Raw genomic sequence first — 19,999 nt, forward strand, 5'->3', positions numbered from 1 at the left:
AGGCCTTGGCTACACCACTGGATGTGGGGGGCCGGGGGCCACCGGAGGAAGAGGACACCCCCACTCCGGGCCTCTGCACTCCCAGGAAGGGGCTGGGGGCCCGGTGCCCTGGGGTTCAGGCCCAGCTGGGACTTGGATCTGCTGAGGGAGGAGGGCAACCCTCCCAATCTCCTGGCCTCAGTTTCCCCCGCTGCGTTAACCCTGGCATCCTTCCCCACCCTGATGTCCCCCTCCTGGTATCTGTCCTCTCTGCTGCTCCCAGCAGCCCGCCCCACCCTCTGCTGCCAGTTCCCAGTAATTCCCAGCCAGGGCCCCTGCGCCAGGCACAGCTCCGACCCCGAACACCTCTCACCCTCCCTCAGGGTAGGAGGAGCTGTCCCGGGTCGGCCTGCCTGGAAGGAGGGGGAAGGTTCTAAGCTGCTGCGGAGCTGGATAGGCCAGGGCCCTGCCATTTGCAAACAGGGGGTCCTGCACGTTTCCGTCAGCCTGGGGGTCCTCCCTGTCTGTGAAAGGCTCACAGGGCGACGGGCAGGAGCCGAGGGGACCCAGTGGGCCTGGCACAAAGTGGATGCCCAGCCGCCAGTCCAAGCTCTTCCTCTCGCTGTCCCGCTCCCAGCTGTCTGCCGGCCTGCCTGTTCCCCTCTGGCTGTGTTCTGTCATGGTCCGCCCCCATCTTTTTTGGCTGGCTTGCCCCGCCGCCCCTCTACATAACCCATTTCCTCTCCAGCTCCTTTCCCAGAACGGCCCATTTTACTTGGGTAAGTCCTTCCCGAAGTCTAACCTTCTGTGGCAGGTTGCCTCTCCCCAGCCGGGCCACTTCCCAGGCTGCCCTGCAGCTGGGGCCCTGAGGGAGGGGGTGGGCTGGGCTCTATGGTAACCCTGGGAAGAGAATGCCCTTTCTCCTCATCTGCATACAGACGGTCTCATCTGCATACAGACGGCCTCATCTGCATACGCTCAGTGGGACTCTGAGAGCACATTCCGGAGTGTCCCGCCTGGCCCCTCCCAGCCCAGTGCTGGCATCCCGGCGAGGGAGGGCCCCCACCCCTCTGCCCCTGTCTGGGTCTGGGTCTTTCTGCTTCCAAACGGCAGCCCACCCTCCATGGCCCCTCTCACACCCGCTGTGCCGTGCCCTGCCCTTCCTTCCTGTGCAGAGCCTGTCCCAGCGCCTGCACCAGGAGCCTCCTTTCCAGGCTGGGGGGCCACCGGTGCAGGCACAGGGCTGACCCCAGTCACTGGCTGCTTCCCCCACCCAGGCCCCCAAAACCCAGAAGGGAAGGAGGCTGTGAAGACTGATGCTCAGGCCGGCGAGTAGGCAGACCCCCAGCAGCTTCCTTCATGCTGACCGCAGGCACAGACCCTGTCTGCATTCACCCCTCCTCCCCAGAGACCGTCCCGGGGGTGGGGGTGCTGCGGGGGGTCCTTGCAAGGCCAGACAGCAGGAAGGGTCCTGAAAGGAGGGCTGGGAACCTTAGGAGCGCTGGCCAGGCATGGGGAGCCCAGGCTCAGTCTCAGGCTCTTCAATAAGCCACATCACGGTACAAATGGAATGGCTTCTTCTTGGCTGCGTCCTGGGCCTTGGTCAGCCCTCTGAGACCCCGTCCTTGCAGGAGACCCTGGGCTCCTTGGTGCGTGCGGGCGGGGGTGGGGGCGGGGGCGGGGGTGGGGGCTCCACCATGCTGAGGGTCCTGGCCATAGCCCTTCTCCTCTCTGGCGTCCATGTCCTCTGTACAATGAAGAGCGGGACTAGGCCAGGTGGTTTTCATGCGTCCCTTCTTCCTGGAAACAGTGTCCGGGTGCCTACCCAGGGTTCTGTATGCAATTTCCGCAGATGCCAGGGTCCCCTGAGGTTCATCTTGACCTCAGGCTAGGAGCCCTGGTCTAGGAAGCTGAACATGCTGTGGTCAGTGTTGAGATGGAAGGGGGGTTGTAGACATATGTGCATACATGCATATGGAGTATCTCAGGGAGGACACAGGGACCGGTGGTTGCCTTTTGGAGAGGAGGTGGGTGGCTGGGGACGGGGTGGGCAGGAGACATACTTTCCCTTTTGTGCTGTTGGAAGTGTACCATGCTTCCTATCTTAAGCCTTTTTATTTAGAAAGATTCCGGGTTTCAGACTATAATTCCATGGAGGGGCTGTGGTTAGATGGAGGAAGAACTTCCTAGAGGGTGATAGAGATCTCAGAAGGTGCTGATAGTCTGGACTCTAACGCTTTATAGGAGGAGCTCTGTAGACTGAGAGGGGCCCATCTTTTGGGGGAGCACATTGGATATAGACACATCATGGGGGAAATGGGGTCAAGAGCACAGTCCCAACTCCTTTCTACTGAGGGTCCCCTGCCCTCAGGTTCCCACCAAGGTCTTGTTGGGAAGTCCTACCTGCTGTCTAACCTGAGTCCCTTTTGCTAAGTATATTCCTCCCCTTCTGTGTCTACTGAGGAGGGGCAGAGGAAGCAGAGTGGGTGCTCTTTCTCTGTGATTTGTTCAAACACAGGAGGACGTTTGTGAAGAAGGGCCCCTTTGTGGAGGGACAGAGGGCCACCCAGGGACCCCTGGCACAGACTCTCTGGGCAGCAAGCCCAGCCTCTCCCACTCTCTTGGTCCTTGCGGTGGTAGCTCCTCAGCTGGGAGCATCTGCCCATCGCTCTGAGTTAGGACTGGCCAGAGCCTGGGTGGCATTGCCCGGAGCCTTGGGGCCGCTGGGAGAGGTGGAAGCAGCCAAAGAAGTCTCTAGTCCCCACCCCACCCCCACAGGTGAGATCTGTGTCTTCCCGAGGCTTCCCTCTTCTGCTGCAACGGTGGCCCCCACAGCAAGGATCTCTTGGGGAGCCCTCCCCTCCCAGCCCTGCCCAGGTATATCACGACCACCAGGACTGGTTCAGCATTCAGGAGTCTTTATTAGACATGAGATGGGACCTCCATCTCAGGACTGTCAGCTCAGACGACATAGGAGGGATCGGGATGGGCCAGGTGGACAGCTGCAGACACGGGAGCATGGTGGAAAGAAGTCTCCCCGCTGGCTCCAGGGGGGACAGGCAGCCCAGGCTGGAGCCAGGGCCTGGCCACTTCCATCCTGCTCAGGGGCCTCCTGGAGCAGCCAGCCAATTGCTAGAGTGTAGCCTCATCTTGGGTCAGTCCAGGAGGGCTTCTCAGAGGGCGCCACACCAACTGGGTGAAATAGGTCCTTCTTTTGGTCTGAAAAGAAGTGTCAAGAGTGAAGAAGCTTCTCTTTGGATGGAGACCTTGGCAGGAGGCAGAGGACAGAATTCCGGGGAGTTCGTCCAGCGGCCCTTGGGGCTCCCCTCCACCAGAAAGGCAAGGGCTGGAAGGCTCCATGATAAAGGGCTGAGTCTAGGCATCTCTTCCAGGAGCTCTACCCAGGGCCATGACAGGACGGGGAACTCAGATCCCCAGCAGGTGAGAGATGAGGCGGTGGCCCAGGGGACTTGGCCGAAGGTGGGGAACATGCTTCCCTTGGCCGGGGACCAACCTGGGAGGATTCCAGTGGCTTCTGCAGCAACTGTAGCCTCTTCCCCGGTCCTGTCTTCACCCACAAGGACGGTGTTAGCATCCCTCCGGCTTCGTACCTGAACATGGTCTGCTAGGCCCCCGCCCATCTGCTCCTGCCCCTCAGTCGCTCCCAGTGTGTTAGGAACTTGTTCTGCGGGAGCCACAGGGGAGGGAGGCAGCGTGTGCAGAGGACCCACCAGGCCTCATCTGAAGCCCCAGGCCCAGCTTACTAACCCCTGACTCTGGGCAAGTCACATGTCCTTTGTCAGGCCTTGACTGCCCCTTTACAAAGTGCAGGACAGTACAAGCCAGTTTCCAGGCCTGTTGGAAGACTGATGGAGAACATGGCTGAGAGAGGGGGCTCGCATGAGCAAGCGGGTGCCGAATCCAGGTGGGCTCTGGTATCAGGAGCACCTCTGTGGGCACGCGTCCCTCTCCTTCCCCGCAGGACTTGGGAGCCAGCAGCTTTAGGAGTCCCTAAAGTTCACCCATCTGACTTCTCCAAGGGCTTTGAAATCTGAAGAGAGAATCTCCGGAAGAGGAAGGGATCTGAGCCATGCCCCGACACGGCGTACCTCTGCTCAGATCAGATGGTCCAGCCTTATTCTCCCCTGCCCTCAGTTCTCCACCCCATGACCCCAAACCTGGCCTTTACAGCCCGCTAACCTTGACTTGGGCTGTACTGTGGAGGGGTGTGATTGGGGTCTGCCTCACCCATCACACTGGACTCAGTCTACCTCAAACCTGGGTTCCTCGAGGCCCCGACTTCCCTTGGCCCTCATCCTGCCCTGGCTCCCAGAGGCCCTGAGGTGAGCCGGCCACTCCTCAGCACCCCAGCTGAGTCTGCTGGCCTCTCCCTCCAGGGCTCCCGGTTGGCTTCCTGGTCCCAGATCCTCAGCCGGCCTGGGAGCCCCATGAGCCCCAGGCTGGCTGGATTTGGGGGCCAACAGAAGGGAAGGTGTGTCGGGGTCTGGGGAGGGGTAATGGGTGAAGCTCAGAGGAGGGGAGGAGGGGTCCAGATGGAGCAGCCTCACCCTCCCGCCCAGACACAGATAGCCAGCATCTCCTAGCAACCGTCCAGTAGTGGGGGGCGGGGAAACAATGATGTCGTAAATCATCCCCAGCCCCTCCCTGCCAGCCCACCCTGCCTCAGTGGAGAATGGCCTCCTTTCTCTCTCTCCACCTGCCCCTCATTCAGGATTCCCCCGGCAAAGCTAGACCCTGCTCAGTGCCCCTTCGGGATGCCCCTCTGGGTCAAGGTGACCATCCTCTGCCTTCTGCTTGAGCTCCAGAGGGAGGGAGTCCTCACCATCTCAGGATCTCTCAGGGACCCTGTCAGAACCTCCCGAATGCTGGGAGCAGGGAGACTGCCTTCCTAGGGGACCCCCCCACCAACCCTGAGGGCCTGGGACACTATCACTTTCCAGTGGCCTCTGGTTCGGGCTTCTCTCTTTGGGTGGGGATGGGGGCAAGGGGAATTTCAAAGCATTTTGTGACACAGACTCCCCTTGTCTAAGCAAGATTTTATTTATTTATTTATTATTATTATTATTATTATTATTATTATTATTATTATTATTATTGTAAGTAGGCTCCACGCCCAACGTGGGGCTTGAACTCATGACCCTGAGATTGAGAGCCACACGTTCTACGGACTGAGCCGGCCGGGCGCCCCTCTAAACAACAGATCTTAGACTTGGGTCCCCAAGTCTCGAAGGGGCTCCAGGACCTCACCAAGCTGGCCAAGTGCCAACAGCTGGAGTCCAGGAAGCCCAATGAAGTGACTGCATCTGTGTGGCAGTGTGTTCCTCACTTCTCAAAGTAGTCATGTCAAGCCAAGGGTCGAAGAACAGGTGCTTGGGCACACATCAGGGCCAGACACTGGCAAGGACTTCCCAAGACAGGAATGGGCAGGATCATGGAATCTCCTGGCTGGAGAGAGGAAAAGCCCATCACAGAAATAAGAAACTGGGTGGGAACCGTTTCCATTGATCACGTGAGTGCTTCCTCGGCCATATTACATAACACACGGGGAGCATTCGGCACAGAGCCTGACATACCGCTGGCCTCCATCTTGGCTATTTTTAAAAAATCATATGTTAACATTAATTTTTATGGGACGGCTAGCAGGAGGAAGGGATCCATCCCTGGAGACCTATCTCCCATCCTCCGGGAACCCCATGGGAAGATCCAGACAGGAGGTACTGCCCTGAGTACAAGATGGCAGCCAATTGCTATGGCAACGGCAGCAGGAGGAGTACGGTGGGTTGTGGGGGCAGCGCTGGAAAGCCAGCTGGTGCCAGATGGACAAAGCCGGCAGAAGGTAGCCCTGGCCGGGTGAGGCTCATGCCCCTGTGCCCAGGGCTGTCCCTCCATATGCCAGCCTCAGCCTGGCCCTTCCCCGCAGGCCTCCAGGCCCCACGGATATCTGTGGGGATGATACCACACCACTCCCCCTCCTAGCTCCTGCTTGTACCACAAGGAGTGATCGCTTAGAGACAAAAGACCCTGCTGCTCAGAGTCTTGCGGGCCCATGGGCTGAGGGATCTAGAGAAGTCTGGACTGAGCTCACTCCTGGCAACGCTGAGTAGCATCGGGGACCAGAGAGAGTCTGGTGCAGCAGGCTTGGAGGCGGCTCTTGGACACACTCACTGAGGGGCACGGTGTCTGGCGAACGTGCCCTCTGGAGAACCCCAACGTGAGGGCCGCAGGGCTAGGGCAATGTGGGGGAACTTCAGCCCTGCTCCCCCCAGGCCTGCGGGTCAGTGTTTACACAGGGCCAGAGGGAAGGGTAAAAGAAGCTGCCGTCACGGGGTCCACCGTCTAGGTGTTAAAGATGCTCGGCGGTCGGAGGCCACGAGAGCTGCCGCCACGCTCCTCAGACAGGCCTCCACCACGGACTGCACCCGGTCCCTCACCCTCCGCCCCAGCGATCGCACCCTCACTTCCAAGCCATGGAAGCCTTCCCTGACTGTTCCCACCTACCTGCAACGGCGCTTCTAACTCTGCGTCCCTTTTAGAATTAGCGCTGGACATCTGCATATAACCTTACAAAACACCCTCATTCACACGGACCCATCTGATACCTCAGGACAGCTGTGGAAGTTAGGATCCAAAGACCTTAAGTGACTTGCCTAAGGTCACCTAGCTTGTAAGGGAGGGAAGCCAGGGTTTGCATCCTGACCAGCCTGTCCAATTTCAGGGTCAACAACCGAAACCTCCTTCTGTTGTCCATCCAGTGGATGGAGCCCTTCTACCGAATGTGTGAGCAAGCTGCAAGCTGACATCCTGCCTGCTGTTGGCACCCCAAACCCAAACATTTATGAGAAGGAATGGTGTGCACAATGAGGCAGGGGTGGTAGGGACGGTCTATCCATGCTGCTGGTCAGCAATAAGTGACACGGAGACCAGGCAAGGAGAGAAACCTCCCCCAGGGACGGCAAGACTGGGTGGAGTCTCAGGCAGCCTCGGGACTCTCTTCTTTCCACCCTCCCCACACAACCCTCCCTGGGGGGGGGGGTCCCTGTGCAGGAGCTGGGGAGCACCACGGAAGGGAAGCTATGGCTTGGGGAAGGGAGGCTGGGGGGGCTGGCAGGATGGGGAGCTGCAGCGGGGAAGAAGGCCAGCAGCAAGGCCTCCATGCGGGGACCCTGGAGAGGAGCCTGTCCTGAGCCTGTCACTGTGAGAGCCTGGCCAGATCTCAGCTTCTCCATTTCCTTCCCGGGTCTGGTTAAAGCTTGAGCTACCCCTCAGTCCTCCCCTCCTCCAACACCCTTGCACCCTCCCCCACCCGTGGGCTCTGGGAGCTAAGCCCCCTCACCTGACAGGGCCCCTTCCATGGCCACTCACAGAGAAGCCTTTGTGCAGAGGCTGAGGCTGGGCCTGGGGGAAGGGTGGGGCCGCACCCCTACTTCCCTTCCCCCGCAGTGGCCAGCAGCAGTGCCTCACCTCCACAGCTGCCTCCCCAGCCTCCCACAGCCTTTCTCCAGGAGGGATCCCCTCAGAGCCCTGGCCCACCCCCTACAACCCACCCTGTCCCTCACCCCCTCTGCCAGGGATTTCCCAGGACCCAGTGTCTTCTCTGCTCTTCACTCCAGTCCCCAGCTGCCCGTCTTCTTTGCTGACCTTGGGGCACCGCTGCTGGGCACCAACCCTGGCTTCTCCACCTCTCTTCCCAGAGAGCTCCCACAAGCCTACCCATGTGCATGTGGATGGTGGGGCGAGGCCGGGGGTAGAGGCAGAGACCCTTCCTCAGGTGGCTCCCAGGCCTAAACATGTTCCTTCATTCGCAGACCTAACCAGGAGCTTGTGAAACATCCAGCTGGGCACTGGGCTGAGTAGGCAGCTGGATGCATGTCCTGCTTCCTTCTGGGAGTGGTCATGTGCTGCCCCTCAGCTGTACCCCCGCTCCCAGCATCTCTGAGGCTGTCAGCTAACTCCCCAGCACCCCGTCACATCCAGCCTCCCTGGTGGGGTCCATGTCCCATCTCCTCCTGGCCCAGAGTCCCCCTAACGGACAGCCCCGACCCTGCCTGTCTACTCTCCACCACCCACTTCCTCAGACTTTGGACTTGATGACACTCTGTCTACCTTTTATCACCTTCACCCCCCCATGTCACCACCTCGCCTCTGGCCCCTCCAGGAGGCCCTCCCTAACTGCAGCACCAGCCCAGTCTTCCCCGTCCTGTGAATCCTGTGTGTCTGCCCTCCCTGCCGGACCATTAGCTCCTCAGACCAGCCCTGGGTCCCACCTTCGTCTTTGGCACGACCCCGGCACATAACAAGCACACAGTAAATGCCTGTTGATGGAATGAGCGGACGTGGAGGCAGAGTGAAGGGAGAGGAAGGTGTGGGTGTGAGGGGCACTACAAAGGGGGAGATGGGTCCTGGTGTGGGTGGTGTGGAGGGGGAGGGCCTGCTCCCGATGGGACCTGAGGGCCTAGGAGTTTGGTGGGGGCAGGAGCCCGGCCAGACCGTAAGCAGGGCTGAACCTGTGAGCATCTGGACTCTGGACCACGTCTGGGGAGCGGCAAGCAGGGGAGCCCTCCCGGCCCTCCTTGCAGCTCGGGCCTGGGCATCCATGATGCAGGTGCACCCCTCCAACCTCTGCCCCGGGAGCTAAGGGCGGGAGCACAGAGAGCAGGTAGGGGAATGGATCTGGAGTTCACAGAGGCCAGAATGAGCGAAGTGGGAGAGCATCTGGAACCCCACGATGGCTGATGGGATACACTAGCAGGGCTGCAGAACCCTGGGGAGCACTCATAATGGAGACCTGGCCAACCCGGACGGAGGACCGAATGAGCAGAAGCCAGAACGCATAAGCAAGGATGTAACAGGACAGCCAGAGGCCACGGGAGCAGACAGGATGATGCCAGCAGGAAATGCTCTGTAGGGGTCGCCCAGCCTGAGCGGGGACAGTGGGCAGAGAAGACTCAAAGCTTCACCTCAGGTACACAGCAGCCTGGCAGGTGGTCCTGCCTACCCACCACTTGCCCTCTCCTTCCTCCTGCTGAGATGCCCAGTTTGACCCCTCCAGGGTTTTTACATTACCCACAGTCCATCAGATCCTCGGCCAGGTCCTCTGACTGCCGGGCTCACCAGGGGTCTGGAAGGAAACGGGAGGCCTCTCTACCAGCCCTGCGCCTATGCCAAGCTCATGCCCCTCTGGGGTTGCCATGCCTCATCTCTCCTGCCTTCCCTCTCTCCCATCCTCTCTTCCCAATTCCAGGAGCAGGAACACTCAACCACATTCTGGTCAGCCAGCCAAGTGCTTCCTGTGGCCTCACCCCCGTCCCCCCCACCATGTCCATCCACCTGTCAAAGGTGGACATCTTAGGGGCTCTAGCTGCCTAAGATGGCGGCCTCCCTCTCCCTCTGCTTCCGTTCCCACAGCATTGCCTCCTACCCCTGTCTCTCTCTTTCTGAAGCCTGAGCCCAACAAGGTGGGGGGCCAGGCTGGGGAGCCAAACCCGGAGGAAGCAAGACAAAAAAGGACAGAAAAGCCGGCCCCTTGGCATCTCTCTTTGGCATCTGAGTCCAGCTCAGGGAGGGACGGCAGAAGGGAAGAAAGAAAGTAGTGTGAGTTTTTATTTCTGTCCTCTTCCTGCCACCTCCCCCCCACACACACTTTGATGAAAACAAAATCTCTCCCCTTTTCTCTCTTCCCCAACCCCTCCCCTTTTTTCCTGGCTCCTACCATGAGCCTCCTGGAATGCAAATGAGTTGTATTATGCAAATATATGCAAATCAGGCTTAACGAGCGGAAGGAGGGGGCAGAATGCCTAATGAGTAATGGCGGAGGGTGCAGATGGAGGGTGGCAGAAATGACCCCCTCCTCTTCTCCTGTTCCCACAGCCTGGAGGCTTGCTGGGGGTAGCAGGGTGTCCCTCACTTCTGGGAAATACTAGAAGGTCAAGGCCTCTGTCACCTGAGCTGAGAAGGCCCAGGATGGCCTGGGCTGTAGGTGAGGGACAGGAGAGCTTGAGGGGAGAGGGTTAAGTACAAGGGAGTCCTGCTCACTTGCACAACCTTCCCAGAGTCTCTGGATGCACCAGCCTCTCTGCCTGTACAGCTCGGCTCCAGGGCTGAAAAGAGCGTGATGCTCATGCATGCCAAGGCGTGTGCATCAGAAAGGAGGATTCCCAAGGGAAGATTCCCAACCAGACCCAGGTTCTTCCTGGGGGTGGGGGTGAAAGCTGTCTCTCTTTGTGCTTAGGAAGGTGGGGGTTGGGGCGGTTGCCATGGCAACATAGCATGGAACACCCACCTCTCCAACATCCAGCCCCAGAGGACCTAAGAGTTGGGGGGGGAGATAATAGGTTGACACCCCCTGATGCCCCCACCACCTGGCACTGCCAGCCGGAGATGGCGGCATCACATCCTAGAGAGAATGGCCCCTTTGTTTCTGGGCTCCCGGTGTTGGAGAAGCAGGCCTGGGCACACAGAAGGGCCTTTCCCAGGCCCTGTTCCAGTTTGCGTGACTCTTGCTGGCCTCTGGAGACTCCTTGTGGCCATCCGCTGGCCTCTGTGCCCTGGCAGATGGTTGCCCCCTTGCCTTTTCTCCCATGGGCTTACCAGCTACTGCTTGGTATGCCTTCCCCTGTGCTTCTGTCCGAGGCCTCCCCCCCAAACCTCCACGGACAGAGGGAGAAGTTGGTCCCACCTCTTCCTGGCTTGTGTGGACACCTCACATGTCCACGCGTGCCTCCTGTCTTTTTTTGTGCAAGGACAACCTGTGAACATTCTCTACCAGCATCAGCATCCCAACAAAGGCAGGGAGGCCCCCACAGGATATATCAGACACGGTGGGCAGGACCAGGCTGGAGTTCAGGAGGCTTCATCTTGGCATTTCCACTACCTCGCTGAGTGACCTTGGTCATAACTCCTCCACTCTCTTAGGAATCTGTAAAATGAGGGATATAGGGCGGAGGCTTATTCTAGCTCTACCTGATCTCACAAGAGCTTCAGTTAAATCCTTCCTGAAATCTAACTCTCATCCTTCCTGCTGCAGCAGCGGCCCCTCACTCAGACTCGCCAAAGAGGACAAATGCGGTTTCCTGAAGATGCAATGCCAACTGCCCTCAGCCTTTTCCTCTTCTCAAGACTCCACAGCTGCCCACAAACAAATCCCACAGATTACACAATCTAGAGACAGATAGAAGGACCCCCTCCTCACCCTCCCAGAGGGGGCCTGCACGGCCGGCTTACTCACCACCCGGGAGCTGTCCGTGGTGCTGGATGCGGCTCTGGCTCACGCGTGGAGGAAAGAGGGCGGGAGGGTGGTGGCGCACCCACCCGCCCCAGGTGAGAAGCTAAAGGGAAGAGAAGAAGCAGAAACATTTTGGAAACTTGTAAGCAAAGGGGCAGATAACGCAGAAGAAAGTTTCTCCTCTCTGAAGATATCCCAATTGCCAAAAGGACTTGGGGGGGAGGAAGAGCCCAAGAGTCAGTGCAACTCTGAACCTCACACCCCTCCATCCCTAAGGATGTAAGAGCCCTAGATTAGCTCAGTCTTCATCTGGACCCTGTTTGGAAATCCACAGGGAGATAGAGTCATAGTTCCTGCCCTTGGGGAAGAGCTCAGGTTGAGGTAGTTGATGGGGTGCACACCTCTACATTCCACCCTAAATTCTACGGTTCCCACAAGGAATTTAGTAATAAAGATGAGACAGATACTCAGGTGCCCAACAGTATTACAGATACGGAGAGCTGGAGAGGAAAAGTAGGGAAGGTAAGAAAGGGCACAGGTCTGCCTGGCTGCCTCTGTGTGTGTGTGTGTGTGTGTGTGTGTGTGTGTGTGTGTGTGTCCCAGGCAGAAGGGTAAGCCAGCCTCAGTGGTTTTTAACCCTAGCTGCACATTAGAAATACCCAGAGAACTTTCCTAGATACTCTGATTTCATCAGTCTGGAACTAGACCCAAACATCAGTATTTTTTTTAAAGCTCCCCAGGTGATTTCAGTGCATAACCAAGTCAAGAATCACTGGCCTGGAAGAAAGCACCTAAGAAAAAGTACAGGGGTTAAGCCTGATCAGCCAGAGGAAGAGACAAAGCTAGGGCCCCTGAAGAAGTAGGGAATGAATAGGGAAGAGAAGGACAAGCATCTAACTTCCCTCTCCTGGGAACTCTTGGTGGCCCCAGACCCCATCTGGATGGGAGACTGACTCAGGTGTTGGGCTTGTCTCTTCTGTGCTGTGGAAGCTCAAACCATCCCAATGACATCAGGCAATGAGATGAACTGTCTCCCCAGCGCAGTCCCTTGTGCAGAGACAGGGCATGGGTGCAGTAACCCTGAGGGCATGCTGCTCCCCTTCACCCAGAAGGTCCCCAGGGAGGCAGTTGTAGAAGGTAAACAGCAACAATGGTCTCTTTCAGTGTCCAGATTCCAACCCTTCAGTCCAATTAGCAGACACGGCAAACAGCAATTCAGCTGCCTTCAGCCGCTGTCATAACAAACTGAGAGCAGCCTTAATGGGGGGATTAGGGCAGGAGGAGGGGGGTGTCACTCTGAGCCTTGGGAGAGCCTGGGTGGCAAGGAAGGGTTCCCCTTTTCTCTCACCTCTCTCCTATCTAAATATGCACCTACGCACCTTTACCTTCCATAACCCTGCTTCTCATTTTCCTCAAAGCTCTGAGAATGTTTTCATAGTTTTGTCTACTTCCTTTCAATGATTTTAAAGCATTAACCTAAATGCATTTTTCTCCTAGGGAAGTTGGCACACCCTGCCTCTGGATGAGATCGTGCCATAACCCCCCAAGATCTCTGAGGTCTCGATAGCAAAGGAAGGAAAGAAGGTGAAAAGGTCAATCTGTACCCAGAGCATTAAGGTGGGAATGAGGTGAAGAAATAAGTATCAGAATATTCCAGTTCCCAAACCCTGGGAAGGGCAGACTTCAAGTAGGACTTCTAGACCCAGAAGAACACAGAGGGGCCTGTGTTTCTCTGGCGGGTTACTAACCTGGGGAATTGATTTGGCAGTCAGGGAGGTGGGAGGTTGGGAGGCAAGAGGAGAGAAAACACCCCTTCTTAAAGTTGCTCCGTGCTGAAGAAAAGTCTGCACGCTGATAGGCAGGTCTCCATTTGGTCTGTTTATTATACCCACTGCCTACTGGGTCCTTTACCTAAATAAACTGTGTTTTTAGTAATTCTAGAAACTTAATGGAATAAGCTTGGAATTATCATCTACTCATGCTGTATTTCTCTATCTACATAAGTCAGTTTACCAATCGTAAGTACTCTACCAATAGGTGATAAGATCTTTTCAGAAGAGAAAATACGATGGCCCTTCTGCCCCAAGGACTCTAGGCTCTTCCCTGAATGGGCTGTTCGTCCTCTCACCAGCCTTCAGACACTGCCTACCCAGGTCCCCAGCAGTCCCTCCTCTACTCCAAAGCTGGAAAAGAAGGAAGGAACTTCCTCAAGTTGAAATGTGTTGAGATCCTCAGTCAAGAACATACCAAAGAGCTGTCCTTTTCTGCATTCTGAGATCGATCATATGCTTTCAGATCATTGTTCTGAACTGTAGCAAAAAAATGACTCTTTGCCCATGGATATGATAACATATTACAAGATCTTTTACATAGAAGTCTTTGTTTGCTCCATGTAACAAACCTGGGGGCATACATTCGTCTCTTCTTTATATAAACATCCTGCTGAGGCTCAGAGATGTTGCAGCTGGTAAGTGATACACCCAAGTACAAACCTTGGTCCAGTCACATATGCTCTTTGCATTTCTGTCCCTCCCCAGGCTTGCTGACGGTGACGATGTTTATGACTGGGGAAACCTTTCAATGCCCTGAATTGGGGAAAATCTGACCCAGGGTGAGGGTGTGAGTGATAATCAAAACTTGAGTCAGATATTTTGGAGAAAATTGCCTTTGAGCCCCTAGACTCAGAATCCAATAGGAAGGCACTGGAATGAGGGCGAGGGAGGAAAATGGGTGAAGAAACCAGCTTAGAAACCATCCGAGTAGAAATAGGTGGATGTCGCAAGATCAGAAGAATAAAACTAAAAACTCGTGAACACAGAGGTGTGATGATACCAAGCCAGAAATTCACTAACTGGTAATGGGTGAAGCCCTTGCGAGCCCCTTCAAGCCAGCCTCCCTGCACCCCTACCCTATCAGTTTGCCTAGTGGGCTCAGCTGGAGGAGGTGTCATCCGGAATAAAAGTTGGGGGAGGCGGGTGGCAGGACTCAATGGTATCACTGTGATGTCTGCATTTGGTAAACCCTCCCCAACCCCAGAGTGTCTGTTCCTCTACTGGATTTACAGTTATGCCTAGTCAGGCATCCCTGATCAGACAGCCAGGCCTCCTGCCCACCGTGGATCCATCACACACACACATGTCCAGCGTCACGTCGGGTCACTCAGTTTCTCACCCTCGCGAGCAGACACAGACAGCTCCCAGCACAGGCTTCCATCGTTCTCCTGACAGCCCTGCCCACACGCCCACGCTCACCGGCCGCGTACACAGAAGGCAGCACCCCCCCCCCCCGCCCACATCCCTCCCGGCCTCTACCCCCCCCCCCCCCGGAGGTATTTGTTCTGTGTAGGGTGTAAGCCCTCCACCCAGCGCTTCCTCAGGCCCTCTAGTCTCCTTGGGAGACCCAGCGGTCAGATGTGCTCATGGGGCCCCACAATAACAATATAAACCCACTGTGGTTAAAATATAAGTTCTAAGTCTTATGTGGATGAGTCTCAGCAGATCCCAAACATGCATTTCCAACAAGCTGCATGAAGAGTTAAAACAAACAAACAAACAAAAAAATGGGAGGGCGCCTGTGTGGTTCAGTCAGTTAAGCATCTGCCTTGGCTCAGGTCATGATCCCGGGCCCGGAATGGAGCCCACCCTGCATCATCAGGCTCCCTGCTCAGCCTCTCCAGCCACCCCCCTGCTTGTGTTCCTTTTCACTGTCAAATAAATAAATAAAATCTTAAAAAAAAAGCCTGTCTTTCTTGGTGCTTCTCCTCCTCCTCCTCCCCCTCCTCCTCCTCCTCGGATCACAACCAGGCCTAAGGCTCTCATCTCTCCTGGACCTTACCTTTCCCCGATGCCCCATCCCCTCCCTTCTCACTCATCCTTCATCCACATCTTAGTCTCCCCACCTTACCCTCTAGTCCTTCCCCCGAGGTTTGAAACTAGTCAGGGGCATTAGCTTCCCACTGGGGTCTGTGGTTCCTCATCTGTAAAATGGGGTTAATAGCAGCCACTTCCCAGTGTCAGAGGATCAAAGAGAAGCACGTAGACAGAGGCTGTTACCAGGGGGTACGGTGTTAGGGATTCTTAGTCCCTGCCCAAACCTGCTCCCTTTCTTCCTAATCCTGTCTCCACTGCCCCCCTCCAAAAATACCAAATTCCGAACAGCTGAAAAAAGTGAGAGGCAGCTAATCTCTCCTTCCTTCAAACCTCCGAAGGGAGGAAACGTGTATGCTCTAGGCTCTCTGAAGCCTGACTGTTTTAGTTTGGATTCCCCAATATTTCTCCCACATAATATATAATTGAATCATAATCTCCTCGCTGTAAAAATCAGTTCCTGGAGGAAACTGTAAATTTACACAGGGAACTGGAGTCTGTACAAGGTCATTTTGTCCAGCTGTCCCGCCCTTTTTTTCTCCCTGCACTCTGGACTGCCAGCCAGGTGGTGGGGGAGGGAACGGGGAGAGGGAGTAAATGCAGCGGGGCTACCTCTAGCTTTGTTACATTTACTTTTATTTTACCAAGTGACTCTGGACCATCCTTCTCCCAACTGCACCGAAACACTTTTGCTTAAAATATTTAGGTCAGGCCAGATAAACGGATTCTTTTAGGAAAGGCCCTGATTAATCTCTCTAATTCTTTGCTTTCTCTGGGCAGCATAAGTACTAAGCTACAAATTCCTTTGTGTTTGAGCTCCTTGAGGCCATTTGCTCTTGGAGATGATTTCTAAGAGAGTGAGGATGGGATAGTAGGTAAGGTGTCTTGAAAGACCCCAACTCAGCCCATCTGGTCAGTGAAGACAGAGCTTCCATGAGTAGCTTTTCAAGACATCAGACTGAGGTCTTGAGCAGAAAGAGGAAAGAATATGGAACAAGGGAGCTGAGAAACACTCTGCACGCCCCTGCCCCAGAACCCAGCCTGTGTCTCCAGGTCTACCCCCACTTGTCTCCACTCTCATTCTCAGCTCCAGCTCAGCTGGGCAGACCTACAGGGCTTCAGGGAGCGGATGAAAGCAAAAACCCCAGGTGGGGTCTTTGCTCTTTCCTTTTCTCTTTGAGAGGAGGTCTGGGGGCGGGGAGGTACTCCCCCAAAGCCTCACCCCAGCAAGAACTGTGCAGAGCCTGCGGGAAGCTGTTCACCAGCGCCCACGGGAGACGCCTGGGCCGGGAGCCCTAGGCACTGTCCCAAATAACCCTGCAACTAGATTTCAACGGATCTCTGCCTCGGAGCAGCTTCCCCCGCAGTGGCCCACTCCGCATTCTGCCCGGAAAGGCCCCATCCTGAGGGGGAACCACCACCCTTCCCCTTTCTCGCCTCCTCCCAGCTCATGGGGAGCACCTGGCTACCGTGAGCCCGGGCGGCGCCTCCTACCTGCCTGGACCCGGGTTGGGGTTCGGTCTTGAGGCCCGCGGGCCACCGGCATCTCTTCTCGCCCGCGCGGCCCTGGGGTCCGCGCGCCCCCAGCCCCTCGTGTATGCCTCCCCCGCCCGCCCATGCGGCCGGCTTTCCCGGGGCCCTCTGCGCAGTGTATGGGGTTATTTTTACTTTCGGTTATCTAGCTTTATGAAGACTCCACACCACTCATACAGCTAGATAACCAAAGATAACAACCAACCCCGCCTCCTGGCTGCCGCCGCCGCCTCTTCCACGCAGCCTCCCGGCCGCCGCCGCCGCTGCCGCCGCCGCCCCCGGCCGCCCGCCGGTGGAGGTGGGAGAGGGCACAGGGGTGGAGGTGGGGGCGGAGAGAGAAACGGGGTCCAAGACGGAAAGGGACCCCGAGTACAGGACACAGACACCACAGAGACCGAAAAGGGCGTGGGAAGGACGCGAAGGCCGGCGGCGTCGAGGTCCAGGGATCGCTCCCGGGCCCCAGGAGCTTCGAGCGCCTCGATTCCCGCTCCCATCTGAGCCAGAAGCGGGAGCTCCGCGGGTCCTTCCGCAGGAAGAGGGACTCGCGGGCTTTTCGCGCCACCCGGGACGACCGCAGGGACGGCGGCGGAGGCCTCGACAGCCCCACGGGGTCCCCACCGCCCTCCTCTGGAAGCTGCAGGGCGCGCCCGACAGCCCAAGCCTCTGCGTGGGAGCCGCGGGGACCCCCGGCTCGCGAAGGGCTGGAACAAGGGCGCTGACTAAAGCCGGGGGCGAGCAGCGAATCGTGGGGGGAAACCCCCGGCGGCGTCCTGGCAGGGAACAGGAAATCCTGGCAACCCGGAGGGAGGCAAGCCGGTGCGGGGTGGGCGCCCCAGGGCCTCCCCGGCGCGTCTCGGGGAGAGAAGGAGAGGGCGAAGACCCCACCCGGGAGGGGTTCCGGGAGACCCCCCACGAGATGGGGCGGGCGGTGCAGGTGAGGCGAGTCCCAGGCCCCGCGGGACCCCCAGAGAAACGGCTTTGTACAAAGAGGTCCACAAAGCACCCAAGGCTGTGAAAATGGTCGGGGGTCCGAAGCGAGAGGGGCCCTAGGGCTCGGCGGGGATTCCGATCGGAAACGGGAGTCGACACGGAGGTCCCGGCAGCCCGGAGGAGGGTCTCGGTCGGCCCCTCCGGGCGGACGCGCAGGCACGCTGGACGCCGAGGCGCTCGCCCACCTGCTGCCCCGAGCCGGCCAGGCCACTTACATCGAGCCCAGGGCGCCCATCGTGCTCTCCAGCGCGGTCCTCCCGGCGCGCTCCCGCTACGGAGAGCCGTGGCCCGGGGTCTGCGGTGCCAGGGCTCAGCGCGGATCTCAGCCTCCGCCGAGCCGCGGTGAGCGGGGCCGAGCGGGCCTCGCCTCCCCAGCTCCCTCCTCCGCCGCGGCCGCCGCTCTGGCCCGGGCGCGCTCCGGCTCCGGACTTTTCATTCATCCTTTCACGCTCCCTCCCCAGGCCAGCCTCCGATTGGCTCCGCCAAGTCTGACGTCACCGCCTCCTCTCCCCGCCGGCCCGCCCCTCCCCTTCCAGGGAAGAGCTGGAGCGCGCAATTGGGGCGCCCCTCCCCCCCAGGAGCGGGGTTGGGGAGGAACTACCAGGTCTGTGTGCTGACCCCCAGCCTCCTGCTGCCTCGCCCACCCCGAGGCTCGCCTGCCGTCTCCCGCCATTGCCATTTGTGGTTTTAATCTCCATCCTCACTCTTTGTAGGCCCTACATTTTCCATTTGGGCCCTAGGTATGTTGCGCCAGGGTACGGGGGGCGGGGGGGGACTCAGAGATATCAAAAAGAATCAGATAACGAGATTCTGCCCCTACCTGCCTCCTCTCCTCAGGATATTCTTTGTGCTTGTCGTGTTCTGATCCCTTCCAGACTGGGATCCTAACCTTTTAGGATGGGCGGGAATCTCGCTCTTGTTGGTTTCCAACCCAAAACAGTGAGGGAAAGATTCTGGAAGTTAGGGACTCCTACTGGGAGACGCGGGGTCCGATCGAGGCTGGGCCTCCCTAGTTGCGGAGCAGGGACGGGAGTATCTCTTGACCCTGCTCCCTACACCAAGGTTGGGGGTGGGGAGGCTGATGGATCTCAGCTGGAATTAACCTGGGCGGTATCCGCACATTCCACTCAGCCCCGGAGGCCAGCCCCGCGCGCCTCCACCCCGGCTCCATCTCCAGTGACGCTGGAGAGCTGGGCTCAGAGGGAGAAGGATCGCTCTCAGCAAGGTTTTCAGTTCCGGGCTTTCCTGACCTGGCTCCCCAACTGCCCGGAGAATCAAGAGTCCAGTAATGCCGCTTCCCAACCCCGGCAGCTCGCGCCGCCCCGCAAGCGGGATTCGGATTCTCGCTGCCTGGCGGCGCTCTCCCAGAGAGAGCTGTGGGCCCCTGGCTGAGCCTCAGTGTCTGCCAGGGAGCAGTCCCCAGTCCCCAGGTACCCCGTCCCTCCAACCGCCCTACTCTCAGCCCCTTTTCTGAAAAATCCTACAACCTAGATACCTAGAGCCTGGGTGCCTGCTTAATACCGGCCGATTCCTATCACCTGGGATCCTCGAACACTGTGCCAACAGAGGTGCGCCCCTCAGTTGCCAGCAGGCCCAGCCAGACTGTTTTATCCACTTGGGGGGGGGGTCGCCTCTCTGCACCTTCTAGGACAAAGCCGAACCTGGATGCTCTTTCCCCTGGTTAGATGCAAGCCCATGGCCAATGGGTTTCATTTTATGCACCCCCTTAAAGACTGGAGAATGTCTGAATAGTTGCTACACTATTGTGAGGTGGGGGACACTTTGAAATAGGACAAAGTCCTGGGGCCTGCATTTCCCCAGGAGAATAGCAGTATGGAGCCTGGCTTCCCCAGTCTCAGGGTCTTCTCAGGGCTGTGCTAGGCACAGCTCCCGCCCCCCTCTGTCAGCTTCCAGAGGGTCTCAGGACCTTTACCCAAGGGAAAGGCTTTCTAGAAGCTTCCACAGCATCCATTCTTTACCCTCTCAGAGCTGGGAGCACACCAGCCGAGGCTGTAGGGAAGGAAGGAAAGAGACAAAGTGTCCGCTGCCTACTTTGTTCCTGCCCCTCCCGCCCCTACAGCTCAGAACGGAGCACTGGGGGAGCACTGGGGTCTCTGTTGCCCCAGTTCAGATGCAGAAAAGTGGAATCCTCCCCAAACACTCTCACAGACAGGCTTACCCTACCGGCACGCTGCTAAATGCATTATCTAAAGGCACCCTCCATACCAGGCCCGGGAGAAATGATAGGCCCCTCCAGCCTTTCAGCTTCCTGCCTACAAACCTCCTCAAATAATTCCAGGTACTCGATTTTGTCCCTCTTTATAAGAAACCCAACACCCTGCAGACATTCCAGCAACCCTAGATAGGGCCTATACTTCTCCACACACAC

At 57.6% G+C, this 19,999-nt stretch overlaps 1 long non-coding RNA gene across 2 annotated transcripts; it reads right to left on the reverse strand.

Moving 5' to 3' along the window:
- Window positions 1–2,931: 2,931 nt before the first annotated feature.
- Window positions 2,932–18,086, reverse strand: LOC135364689 (uncharacterized). Of its 2 annotated transcripts, none has more exons than XR_010412129.1 (3): window positions 17,826–18,086; window positions 11,225–11,324; window positions 2,932–3,198 (listed from the first exon to the last, which is right to left on the reverse strand). It is a non-coding gene; the product is annotated as an uncharacterized LOC135364689 (long non-coding RNA). The 2 variants fall into 2 exon arrangements; XR_010412128.1 differs by lacking the exon at window positions 2,932–3,198 and adding an exon at window positions 3,232–5,445.
- Window positions 18,087–19,999: the final 1,913 nt, after the last annotated feature.

This window comes from Mirounga angustirostris, unplaced genomic scaffold (genome assembly GCF_029215605.1).
Source record: "Mirounga angustirostris isolate CCGP_5_RB_7025 unplaced genomic scaffold, mMirAng1.0.hap1 SCAF_6, whole genome shotgun sequence".
Classification (NCBI taxonomy): domain Eukaryota; kingdom Metazoa; phylum Chordata; class Mammalia; order Carnivora; family Phocidae; genus Mirounga; species Mirounga angustirostris.